Genomic DNA, 12,920 nt, shown 5'->3' with positions numbered 1-12,920 from the left:
GAGAACGGCTGAACCGATTTGGCTAATTTTGGTCTTGAAATATTTGTGGAAGTCCAGGGAAGGTTTAAAAGGTAAGAAAGGTAGGGTAGGGTAGGGTAGGGTGGTGTAGGGTGGTGTAGGGTGGTGTAGGTTAGTGTAGGGTAGTGAAGGGTAGTGTAGGGTAGTGTAGGGTAGTGTAGGGTATTGTAGGGTAGTGAAGAAAGTTAGCACCCGTCGCGTTTCTACTTTCTTTGGTGATGGTTAAAAGGGGTAGATTTAATGATATACTTAATTATGGTTCTTAAGTAGATATATTGTCACTGTTACACAAGTTAAAACTGGTTACAAAAAAGGGGTTAAAAGGAGGATATAAGTATGAGTACAATGGTGTGAGTTCGACGGTGGTAAAACGTGTACTGACCTAGAAAGACAATTTCATGCATAAAGTGCACTGAACTTATTTTATACAAACTAGGTAATTTCGTTATTGCGTTATTGCAATGTGCTGATCTGTTCGATCGCGCTGCTTCGAACATACTCCCGAGCACGAGAAGAAACAACTAAAGACAATGAAATAGTCTAATTGAAGAAGTGGTTAGCTTAATTATTATGATTATGGTTTAAAACTAAGCAAACAAAAATATGGTAAAATGTAAGTACTCACACTACACATCTAATGAAAGTAAAAATTCTGTGTAAGTAAATCTATAAAATCAAATAAATGTAAGCAATAAAAAACACTTTCAAAACAATGTTCATTACGAAAATTCTGAATCTATATATGAATCTAACTTGTATTGTCCTCTATGGTAAATAAAGGATTGTCTATGGTTTGGACTGATGTTTGCACATTATTAGTGTTCGCATCGCGCCTAACACTTGGCCATCGTTTGGCTAAATTAAGGAACCGTACACTAGCTCTATTTCTCTCACTAAATGCACTGGCACTCAACTGACTCGGGTCAGCTGTACTCTGCTTTCGCGCACTGATCACTGGTGGCACTGGCGGCGGCGGCGGCGGCAGCGGCTCCGGGCGGCCCGCTGGCCCGCGCGCGCCCGCCGCCCGCCGGCGCACGCTCCTCCACACCCACGCGACGCAGCCGAACAACGCCGCGGTCAGTAGCACGTAGCTTATGGCATACTGGTGAATATCGTGATGAGACATATCATCGAACAGGCTTGTCTCACTTGATTTAATGGTATTTATTTGATCTCCAAGTATATTGAAGCTGCTGTTCAATGAGGCGTCATCTACTACTTCTTCCGTTGGTATCTTTACATTTACGATGTGGTTTATCTGGTCTATTGATGGTGTGTATATTTCAGGTGATATTTTCATTTGGTGGTATTGTTTTTGTAAGGAGAAAAGTACAAAATCTTTTCCCTTTATGAAACACTGTGGGGATAGTCTGATGACTCCGGCTTGACTCAGCTGTTGCATTGTAACTTGATCGTTGCATATAACTTTTATAGTGTAGATATCACAACAGAAATATAAGTATTGCGACGTCACGTTTAACTCGACCCATTTGTTTACACACGGTGTTCTATGAGTTCTGCATGTATTGTTTGGTGTGTTTTGATCGCAATAGTTTTGGTCATTGTCAAGATGTAATATTGGTTTCGTTGGTTTGCACATGTAGGCATCTTCATGATATAAACATGAATCTAACTCATTTATGGTGATGGTGAAGTAAGAATCGTGTTTGAGATTAATCGCGATGTATTCTGATACTGGTACTATAGTAATCATGTTGTTTTTCAATTGGTGTGGTATAGGTATCAGTTTGTAAAGCTGAAAACCTTCTCTGCCGATCAGTGGTAGCGTAACTTCAAATATGACAAATTTTTGAGTAACTCTGGCTTTAACTTTTAATAACTTGTAGATATAACGAATCTGTGTATCTATATCTTGGATCGGTAGTTTTATATCATTTATCATCTGGCTATTTATGGTGTGTAATTCTTTGCGAAGTTGCGCTGGTGATAATAGATGTATACTTATTTGACCATGGTAAATATCTGTGATTGTGTCTAAAAGGGTTTCTTGAAGCCGTTTTAAACTTTGAATTAAACTATTGCCCGCCATAGCAGACAAAGTAAAATCATCGATAGCGTACAGGTCTTGAATTTGTTTTTGGGAGTTGTTCATGCTTTCTTCTAACATATTTAATCGTTTATTAATGGTTTTATGCTGCTTATCTATGGTGGTTTGCATTCTTTTCATTAAATTAAATTCTGATTCAATCACTGACGTTTGGTTCTTCCACAAACTTAACAGATGTTTTTCATTCAGTCTGGTAGTTTCAATGTCATCGACATATTTATCAGCGAAACGGGAGTCCAATACGCCGAAGAGTTCATTAGCCAGATACCCGACACCGTTGACGAGGCCCCGCCGGCGCCGACGCTGTCTGGCGCTCACGTTGAAATGCTGACTGAGCAAAAGTTCATTGTAGTACTCTAGTTCCTGATAGTCGTGACGTAGTTGCGATATTATCATATCACAATGGGATTGCATTTCAATGGTGGTGCATAACTTTTTTAAATATTGATTTATTTTTTGGTACGTATTTATTCCGTCCCAATATGGTTCTAAGTCGAAATAAACAATCATTGTCCATTTGTCTCGGACGAGTTGTAGTTGGGCTATTGGATCAAAATAGAGTGTCTGGTTAGTTGGCAGTTTTTTAATGTTGTGTTCTGCACTCAGTGGGCTGATTAGCAACATCATAATAAATAATATAGCCGATGTAAAATATGCTAGCTTTGGCTTTTTTGGACTGGCTCTCCTTTTCTCGGGTTTGGTTGGTGGGTTGATGGTTGGTTGGTTCATGGTTTCTTGGTGAATTCTGTTTGTTTCATTTGTATCGTATACTGGTAAGATGGAAAGTTTGACTACAGGACGTTTTAAGTGGCCAGTTTTGGTTTTAAGTGTGACCACTCTGATCAGACCGTCATCACCCGCGTGTGTCTCTAGTACTCGTCCCATAGCCCATTTTCCTGGTGGTAGGTTGTCGTCGTGTATGACTACTAAGTCTCCAACTTCGATATTTTTCTGTGTAGTCATCCATTTATTTCTGGCCGATAACTGTGTCAAGTATTCAGATTTCCATTTCTTCCATAGATCTTGAAACAACTTAGATGTGAGATGCCACCTGGTCCGGGCATCTTCTTCAGTTTCGATCACGGTCAGTCCTGGTCGTCCTGTTAGGAAATGAGCTGGTGTCAGACAGTCAAGGTCTTCTATATTCTCAGAAATAGCGCACAGTGGTCGAGAGTTCAAGCAGGCTTCTATCTTGGCCAATAGAGTGGCGTACTCCTCAAAGGTCAACTTTTGACTCCCTATTACTCTCTTTAAATGGTGTTTCAGGCTCCTTACTGCTCTCTCCCATAATCCTCCTGCGTTGGGCCAGGATGGCGCTATGAAGTGCCACTCAATGCCCATTTCTGTGATCTCCTTGTAGAAACTGTCGTTGAATACTTGCTCTAGTTGGTGATGCTGCTCTTGCAGTGCTCGGTTTGCTCCTTGGAAGTTGGTTCCGTTGTCTGAATAAATATGTCGGGGCGCTGACCGGCGAGCCGACATCCTTTGAAGACATGCGATGAAGGCCGAGCTGCTGAGGTCCGACACTAATTCAATGTGCACAGCTTTGGTCACCATGCACACAAACAGTGCGATATACCCCTTTGTGGTTTTGATGCCGCGTCCTTTGTTGGCCTTTACTTCCATGAAACCTGTGTAGTCTACCCCGCAGTGGTAGAATGCACTTTCTGGATTGACGCGACACGCTGGTAAATCCCCCATCAGCTGGTGCTGCTTGATGGGATCGTGTCTTTTACATGTGACACACTTTCTTATTAATTTTTTGGTGGTTGAATATCCTTTTATAATCCAGTATCTTTGGCGGAGATTAGCAAGCGTGATCCGTGCTCCTCCATGGAATGTCAAAGCGTGAGCTTCTTCTATCAGCAGAGTGGTGAGTCGATGGTTTGATGGTAAAATGATTGGTGTTTTCGTTTCCTGGTTAATTTGAGCATTTTTAAGTCTCCCACCTACTCGCAATATTCCATTTGAATCTATAAATGGATTTAGGCTGAGTAATTTGCTTTTGCAATGCACAGTTTTGTGTTTTAATAAATAATTTATGTCGTTCGCAAATTCCGCTTGTTGCACGTATTTGACGATCAGCAAATTTGCGCGCCGTAGTTCTTGCAACGTAAGGTAAGGTTGGTGAACTCCCTTCGTTTTACTAGGTATTCTCAGTATCCATGCAAAAATACGCGTAAGTTTGTTTATGTCCGAGTACCTTTCTAGTAATCTATTTATAATGGTGTTAATGGTATCGTCTGATTGGTTTTGGCACGTCACTGTGTTGACTTGTTTTAGTGGAATTGGTTTCTGTTCTAATGTGGTTTCGTAAATACTGGTTTCGCTGGTATTTTCCTTTTTATATGATGGCAACCATGACGGTCCTTGCCACCATAACCCATGTACTTGAAGCTGTTGGTTGGTTAATCCACGACTTGCACAGTCCGCTGGGTTCTCACTGGTGTTCACATAGCGCCAGCAACTCGAAGGTATAGCTTCTGTAATGGCCTTAACTCTGTTAGAAACGAATGGTTTCCACCGTCCTGGTTCTCCCTGTATCCATCCTAAGACGGCAGTCGAATCAACCCAACAGTATTTTTCAAGGGCGTAGTTTGTCAATGAAATTTGAACTTTTTCCATAAGTTCGGACAATAGTTTAGCTCCCATCAATTCTAGCCTCGGGGTTGAGCAGGTTTTATTTAATGGTGCTAACCGAGCTTTCGCGGCTGCTAGGGTAATGGGGTGAATTTCCCGCGGCCAAAAATTGCGTGGCATCAATGAAATCGGTACTAAAAAACCAAGTTATAATTTTCTAATATTTTTTTCCGGTTAAGTGAAATAGTTATCTATGTTTAGCACTAAATATTGTATTAATAGGATTAATGGATATTTTTAAATAAAATATTAAACCTCCAAATCTTTCATTGCCGTGTCTGTCCCCACGTAACCACGTTTTGTATTATTCTTCATTGATGAAAAAATATTGAGTATTGATAGTTAAACTTAGTTTCATTTGATACATTAATAGTTAAAGTATTGTCACGGAATACATTTATTGAAATATATAAAGAATATAACGAACGGTAGGTGAAAATTCATGTGTCCCAGAACTTCTGTTCATCGCCGTGTCCTAAACATGATCAAGGATATTGTTTTACCTATGAACTTGGGTGCCCATCTGAGTGCGCTAATCGTTTCTTACAAGTGTCGCCTATCTGCTAGACGTGGCAGGAGGTTCATCGGTGCCCTCGTTTTTGCGCAATAGTGAAAATCAGTAAAATTTTTGGGGACTGGACAATTTTTCTTTCATTGCCGTGGATAGATATAACTTCTATAAAATTAAGTTTGTCTTATAGAATAAGCATTCAAAAGAAAGCTTTTTGAAAATATGTACCTTATAAAGTGTTTATTTCTTCGAATAGTTAATACTTTTTTTATTTATATTTAATGCCTTGGTTTTCATCGCCATGCTTTCATTTCCGTGGCTTCCGTGGCCAATATTTGCTATGGCAATGAAAAAAAAGCCACGGCAATGAAAAAAATTTCATTGCCATGTCTTGTAAAATAATTTGTATTCATTGCCGTGGTTAGGTTATTCATTTCCGTGGCCAGGTTATTCATTTCCGTGACTTATGTTTTCATCGCCGTGGTATGTATGATTAAAGTAAAGTAACATATCTTTACCATCTTTTACCTGTAATACAGGTAATACCGATCACTGACATTACCTACAGGACTAGTCAAATTACCTCTTTTTGCAGTGCGTTAAAACGGGTGCGTATCGCGATGTATAAAAACGAAATATATAATATTACATTAATAATAACAATCACAACATAATTATAATGAAGGTTATGTATAAATAAGATCGGTGGTAGCTCAGTCGGGTAAGCGCCCGCTTCCCACGCCAATGATGCGGGTGCGAATTCCGGCACTGACATGTACTAATGTGTTCCTTTGAATTTAAATACAATGTATACCATCACTCTTACGGTGAAGGAAAACATCGTGAAGAATCCTGCATATCTACCTATAGATTTAGCACATCTAGATCTAGATAATATGTGAACCCACCAACCCGCTGTGGACCAGCGTGGTGGGAAATAGTCCAAGCTTAGAAAGGCAGCCTAGACCTTGGGGATATGCACATTGCACAAAGGTCCCATTCGAGAGAGCCAGGTGCAGGTACTTACACATCCCACAGATAGTAGAATAGAATATATTAGAACAAACATCTCTGCAGGAACTCAGCTGGATGCTAAGTGGCCTTAATGCTGCTTGCACCGTGTAGGCCTCCGTATGAACTTGGGCAAGACAAAAGTCATGTAGAATGTTCACATAGAACCGGAGCCGGTGATCGTTCGTGAGACAACTATCGAAGTTGTGCAATAATATGACTACCTGAGGCAGACTATTCGGCTAGGCAGAAGCAACTTCGACAAGAAGGCTGAAAGGCGCATCCAACAGTCTTCAACCATTGCGCCTTGCCAGTTATGACGTATGGTGCATATACGTGGACACTGATGGTGGGACTGGTCCACCGATTTAAAATCACTCAGCGTGCTATGGAGAGAGCTTGGGGTTTCTCTAATGGATGGTATCAGAAAAGAGGTTATACGTCAGAGGACTAAGGTTACCAACATAGCTGTCAAAATATGCAAGCTTAGGCAGGTAGCCGGTAGTGGCTGGATTCGGAAGACCGAGGACCGAGTGTTGTGGCGCTCCTTGGGAGAGGCCTATGTCCAGCATTGGATGATTATAGGCTGATGATGATAACATGTACATTTCATATTATTATACCAATTAGAATATACTATGATTTAGCATAAAGTTCATAAAATATTCTATCATATCACATAATCTGTTAAATTACACAACACCATCAAAACCTCTAGCACCACAACCTAAAGATAGGTGCGATGACGAGAAAAGCGAGGAGGAGCGGTTAAGTGCACATGTTCATCAAAAGCGAAGCGGGGCTACATGGGGAAGACGCTCTATGTTTAGGTTTTGGTGCAAGGAGTTTTGACTGCGTTATTATTATTGGCGCTATGTAGGGAGACGCTTAGCTGACCAACATGTGCACCTAACCGCACCTATGTTTATATTTTGGTGCTAGGTGTTTTGCTGGTGTTGTGTAATTCAGCACAGATTATGTCATATTATAGTATATTTTATGAATTTTACATAAAATGAACAGTATACGAATTGGATATTATACCTTATGAAAATATAGATGTTATAGGTAAGGTTTATCATATGTTGTGAACGTTATTAGTGTGAAATGAAACATTTTGTTTTATACGTCGCAATACGGACCTCACAATGCTACTTAGAGAATTCCATACAATATTCTTATTTTTTTATACATACTGTCGTTCTTTCTTTCGTTCCAATATCTATCCAAATATTTCTGCCATACATACCTGTCTAAGTTTGCGTTTCCCACACAGTCTTTTTAAAAAATTGCAGTGGATTGATTCTTACAATTCCATTGTATACAGTTATTTCATTGCCGTGGAAGTTAGTTTCATTGCCGTGGGCCTTTGTTTCATTGCCGTGGACGCTTGTTTCATTGCCGTGACCGCATGTTTCATCGCCGTGGCACGAAATTTTTAATCATCCGTATCTCATTCAGTTTTTAACTTATCTGCTACCCATTTAGTAAGAACACTAACATTAACAAAAACTTTAATAAAAGCGTTTTTCTAATATAAAAAACCTTAAGATAAAAAAGTCCACGGAAATGAAGATTTTTTAGGACTTGTTGAAATCCACCCAATGGTTGTCTGGTTATCCGTGGTGACCTTGCAATAAATCACTGCAGAGTATGCTTTATTGGAGGCGTCGGAAAAGCCGTGTAGCTCAACTTTTTGGTTATTCTTGGTAGTACCCAGCCATCTGTTAACTTCTATGGTGTTTATCAGCTGTATGTCTTGCCTTAGGGAGGTCCATTTGGTAGCGATGTCTTCTGGTAGGGTGTCACTCCAATCTAGGGCAGACAACCATACGGTTTGAAATAATATTTTCATGTTGATGCTTATCGGAGTCAACCAGCCGAGTGGGTCAAACAGTTTGGATATATCCGATAGCAACGATCGTTTGGTTGGTGGTTTTGTTGTCATTTCTATGGTCGATTTAAAATAGAATTTGTCAATTGTTGGTTTCCAGCCGAGGCCCAAGGTTTTGGTCGAGTCCGACTGTACTTTAAATTCAAATGTTTCTTCTTCTTGGTTGGTGGTGGTCTGTGAATTTTCCAGAATTCTAGGATCATTCGCAGTCCATTTTCGTAGGTTAAATCCACTTTTGGCTAACAATTCTACTAAATCACGTCTTAATTGGTTTGCTTTAGGAATGGTATGGCTTCCTCCACAATAATCGTCCATGTAGAAGTCCTGGTCTAATGCTCTTGCCGCGTCGGGATATTGTTCTTTCTCCTCCTCAGCGAGCCTTTTGAGACACTGCATGGCGATGTAGGGCGCGACCTTGAAACCGAAGGTCAAGGTCGTTAGTTGATAAATACGCAATGGTTGGTTCTCTGAATCTCTCCACAGTATTTTTTGGTAAGATTGGTCTTCAGAATGTATCATTATCTGTCGATACATTTTTTCAATATCGGCCGTGTAGGCATATTGGTACTGCCTCCACTTCATAATCAGATGTTGCAGGTCTTGTTGCAAGTTTGGTCCTTTATGCATGACGTCATTCAGGCTAAGTCCGGATGATGACTTCTGCGATGCATTAAATACCACCCTGACCTTGGAAGTGGTTGCCTCTGCTCTTATCACCGCATGATGAGGTAAATAATTCTCATGGGTATTCGTCATCTTCGCAGGAATCATATGGTTTAGATCTATATATTCTTTCATGCATTTTTGGTATTCATTCTTGAGTGGTACATTTTTGGCCAATTTCCCTTCCAAATTTCTAAATTGGGCCGTCGCTGCTGGTTTGGTGTCACCTAATTTTTCTTTTAACTCAGACTTGAATGGAATGCGTACTTCAAACCTTCCGTCTTCACGTCTTTTGGTGGTTGTACGGAAATATTCCATGCACTCGTGATCTTCAGAAGACATCTCGATCTCGGAATTGGCGATGTCTTCGATTTCCCAGAACCTTTTCAAATCGTCTATCTCATGTAAGACTACATTACACTGGAAGGTTTGCAGCGAGCCGCAAAGTAACCAGCCTAGTTTCGTCTGCTGAGCGATAGGTTGATCTTCATTTTCTCCTCGTAGTATACTCCCCAGCATGATCTTAGAGTACACATCCGCTCCAAGAAGTAGGTCTACTGGTTGGCTCACGAAGAAACTAGGGTCGGCCAACTTGATGTCCTGTATGTGAGGCCACGATGGTTTTGAAAAGGTTGATGTTGGTAGGCTTTTTATTAAGTTATTCATAATAATAACGTTAACGCTGGTTGTATAGCTGCTATGAATGGATTGAATAACTACGTTTAACATTCCTTTGCAGTTATTTTCCTTCTCTCCTACGCCAAATAATATATCTTTCCTTTACATTGGCTTCTCTTCAATCCTAACGTCTGTGCAGCCTTCTCACTTATCAGTGAAACTTGAGAGCCTTGGTCTACTAGGGCTCTCATTCTGTGTTTAATTCCGTCCTTTCCTGTCAAGTCAATCATAGCCGTGGCTAGTAATATCTCCGCAATATCATTCCATGACACATTAATTGAAGAGTTTTTGTTATCTCTGGTTGATGGTTTATAAGCTGGTTTCATTGATGAAGTTGGTCTAGTTGTTGTTATTGGTTCATGCATCAGGGTATTGTGGGCCCCCGAGCATTTGCGACACGTTTTGGTAGATTGACATGGTTTATTAAAGTGGTTTACGAAACAGTTATTGCATAAATTGTGTTTATTTAGCACATCTAATTTCTGTTCATTATTCATTTGCAAGAATGCATTACACGACCAAAGGCCGTGTGCAGAATTGCATACAACGCAGTTTATTGCTCTAGTTACGGGCATTGACTTCATATTTGGTTTCGAATTATATGTTTTATTGTATGTTGAATTATAATTATTCTGGTTATTATTATTGGAGTATCGTTTTTGGTAGGTATCTGGTTGGTTTTGGATTGCTACTTTTAGGTTTAGTGGGTCTTGTTTACGGCGAGATGCTTCAAGTGTCGTAAACTTGGTTTCAAGATACTCTAAGAATTCTTGTAGTACTGGTAGTTCCCGTGGGTTTTTCACAGATTCCAAGTATTCAGCAAATGAGTCACCATCCAATTTTTGTGCCAGAAGGTGAACTAATATGGGATCCCATGATGTTATATCCACTCCAAGATTTTTTATGGCGTACAGAGTTTCTTTACAAACGTCATGTAACTTTTTGATGGAACCTGCTGATTGTTGCTGCATATTGTGAATACTTAGCAATGTATTAATGTGGGACGTAAAGATGAGGCGCTTGTTGTTAAAACGATGGTTCAAGATCTCCCAGCAGACCTCGTAATTGTCTGAACTTATTGGTAGGTGGTGTATCAGACGCTCGGCTTCTCCCGTTACTTTATTTTTCAAGAACTGCATCTTCTGGGCCTGGGACAGGGATGGGTTCCTGTGGATGGCTTCATCAAACAGATCTTTGAACGAAGTCCAATGGTGGTAGTTGCCGTTGAAGACTGGTATGTCTATTTGCGGCGTAGACTTGTCACGATGTGACGCAGACCACATTTTGGTGTTTATTGTTTTCTTGAGATCGTTGAAAGTGCTCTCATATCTGGTAAACTCATTCTGGTAACACACATCATTACCTCCATCTTCCGCTTCTATTTCCCAGTGGTAATGGTCAATGGTTGCCCAACGGTTTTGAAGGGTTTTCAGGGCATCTTCGAACTCCCATCTGTTCTGCATATGGTCCAGATCGATGGTACTCACCGTTCGCATGAATGCCTTAAAATGTAAGGCCGGGGGTCGCTGCTCCGTGCGGCTCTGGTGCCGCCGCGGGACGCTGATAGGCATCGGACTGACGCTGGTACGCTGGCTTACCCGCTTGAGACAATTTTACTATAATATCATCAAGTAATTGTTTAATGGTCATGTAAACTTCCTCTGCGGTTTCAAAACACTTTTTGGTAAAATACACATGGTCAAAAGTATTAAACTTGCACATCTTTCTATGGTTTTCTACATAATCACGCCAGTAAGTTTCAAGCATAGTACACTTGCGGTAACAATAATCGATGGTTTTTCTTTCAGCTCCATCTTTTTTGATGTTGCTGAGCAGTTTTTTCAACGCTTCATAAATCTCGGTTTGGTTTAAGAAGTAATCCTCCATGGTTTTGGTGTAAAAGGATAGCTATAAATAGAGTTAAATAAATGGTTTGATCTGACCTGGTTTTCTGGTACAATAAATCCCAAACACTGCAATCCAACAGGTACGAAATTTATCACTGGTTATGCCTCGAATGCACTGAACTGGTCCCGTCACTGATCCGAAGCCCTTTCTCGAAGGACCATGAAGAAAGTTAGCACCCGTCGCGTAGCTACTTTCTTTGGTGATGGTTAAAAGGGGTAGATTTAATGATATAAGTACTTAATTATGGTTCTTAAGTAGATATATTGTCACTGTTACACAAGTTAAAACTGGTTACAAAAAAAGGGGTTAAATGGAGGATATAAGTATGAGTACAATGGTGTGAGTTCGACGGTGGTAAAACGTGTACTGACCTAGAAAGACAATTTCATGCATAAAGTGCACTGAACTTATTTTATACAAACTAGGTAATTTCGTTATTGCGTTATTGCAATGTGCTGATCTGTTCGATCGCGCTGCTTCGAACAAAATGGGAGGTAACTGAAAATCAGCGGTTTGCTCCTGGAGTAAACATCCACGCTGAGTTACTTCACCCTTTTGGTCCGCTTCAACACACAACCTGCTAAGTACAAACCTGTCTTTATCATAGCTACTATTTACCTAGTTATAAGTACAAATGTGTATATCTGTAATTGTGATTTGTTGTGTATGTAAGAAAAGAAAGTGGATCAAATAAACGCTTTATCTATCTATCTATCTATCTATCATACAGATCTATCATCAAAAAAATCAACAGCTCATAACTCTTTATCGGCCTTATAAGATAAAACAGCCTTATTAATTTGATACACTTACAGATCGTAACTTTTTTTTAAACCGTCCCTTTTTGTAAAGCTGCGTACACACCGGGCCAACGAACGGCCAACGAACGCCAACGGTTATCCCAACAATGGATATTTATCATACATAATACAGGGCAGATTGCAGCAACGAAGGTCAACGAAAAACGTTCGTTGGCGTTCGTTGGGCCGGTCTGTACGCGGCTTTAGAAACCGTCCGTTTTTAGGTAAAATACCGTCCGAAATGGTTCAATGGGACTGGCAACACTGCTATGGCTTCATGGCTTGCATTGGGGTCATTTTGGGTATTTGGATGTGTTTTGGTCAAAAACCGAAAAATATTCTTAACTATTAGCACCCTCAAAGCTAATAAATGCTAATTTCACCGATAGTCTGGTGAATAAAGTGTTTCGCACTGCATTGGGTAAGAAAAGTTTCATAAAACCTTCATACTTCTGGTGTTGAGGTTAGCTTTTCCTCCATTTGTTTGCTAAATCTATGCTACACACAAGAGTGAATATGTGGCAGAATGAAGAGTTATCGCTGGCTGTAGGCTCAGTGGAAGTGAGAGAGCCTGCAGAGGTCTTTAATTAGCAGGTGGTAGGTGGTGAGGGCCTTCCTCAACAAATGCTAAATGAGTGTTTGTTTGTGGCCTCTTTTTAAAAACTATGAGTAGGTTCTTATCTTTTTAGCTCTAGATCTACTGGTACTTATAGTAAAAGTCTACAGTCT

The 12,920-nt window shown here is 40.2% G+C and overlaps 2 protein-coding genes across 7 annotated transcripts in view; one reads left to right on the top strand and one right to left on the bottom strand.

Annotated features, from left to right (window-relative positions):
• The window catches only part of LOC119693291 (zinc finger protein 1 homolog), a 538,991-nt gene that overhangs the window by 352,636 nt on the left and 173,435 nt on the right, over positions 1–12,920 (bottom strand). The window lies entirely within an intron of this gene.
• LOC125489135 (zinc finger protein 62-like) overlaps positions 1–12,920 on the top strand; it is a 35,657-nt gene that overhangs the window by 17,506 nt on the left and 5,231 nt on the right. The window contains exon 1 of one of the 3 annotated variants that reach the window (XM_048623966.1): positions 12,456–12,612. The exons of 1 other annotated variant lie outside the window; for it this stretch is intronic. The gene's annotated coding sequence lies outside the window, so the exon portion shown is untranslated. Of the gene's footprint in view, positions 1–12,455; positions 12,655–12,920 lie in introns of those variants that run through there. One more of the 3 variants, XM_048623969.1, reaches the window with a different exon arrangement.

This window comes from Plutella xylostella, chromosome 11 (genome assembly GCF_932276165.1).
Source record: "Plutella xylostella chromosome 11, ilPluXylo3.1, whole genome shotgun sequence".
Classification (NCBI taxonomy): Eukaryota; Metazoa; Arthropoda; class Insecta; order Lepidoptera; family Plutellidae; genus Plutella; species Plutella xylostella.
This window is presented reverse-complemented; position numbering and strand designations above follow the sequence as displayed.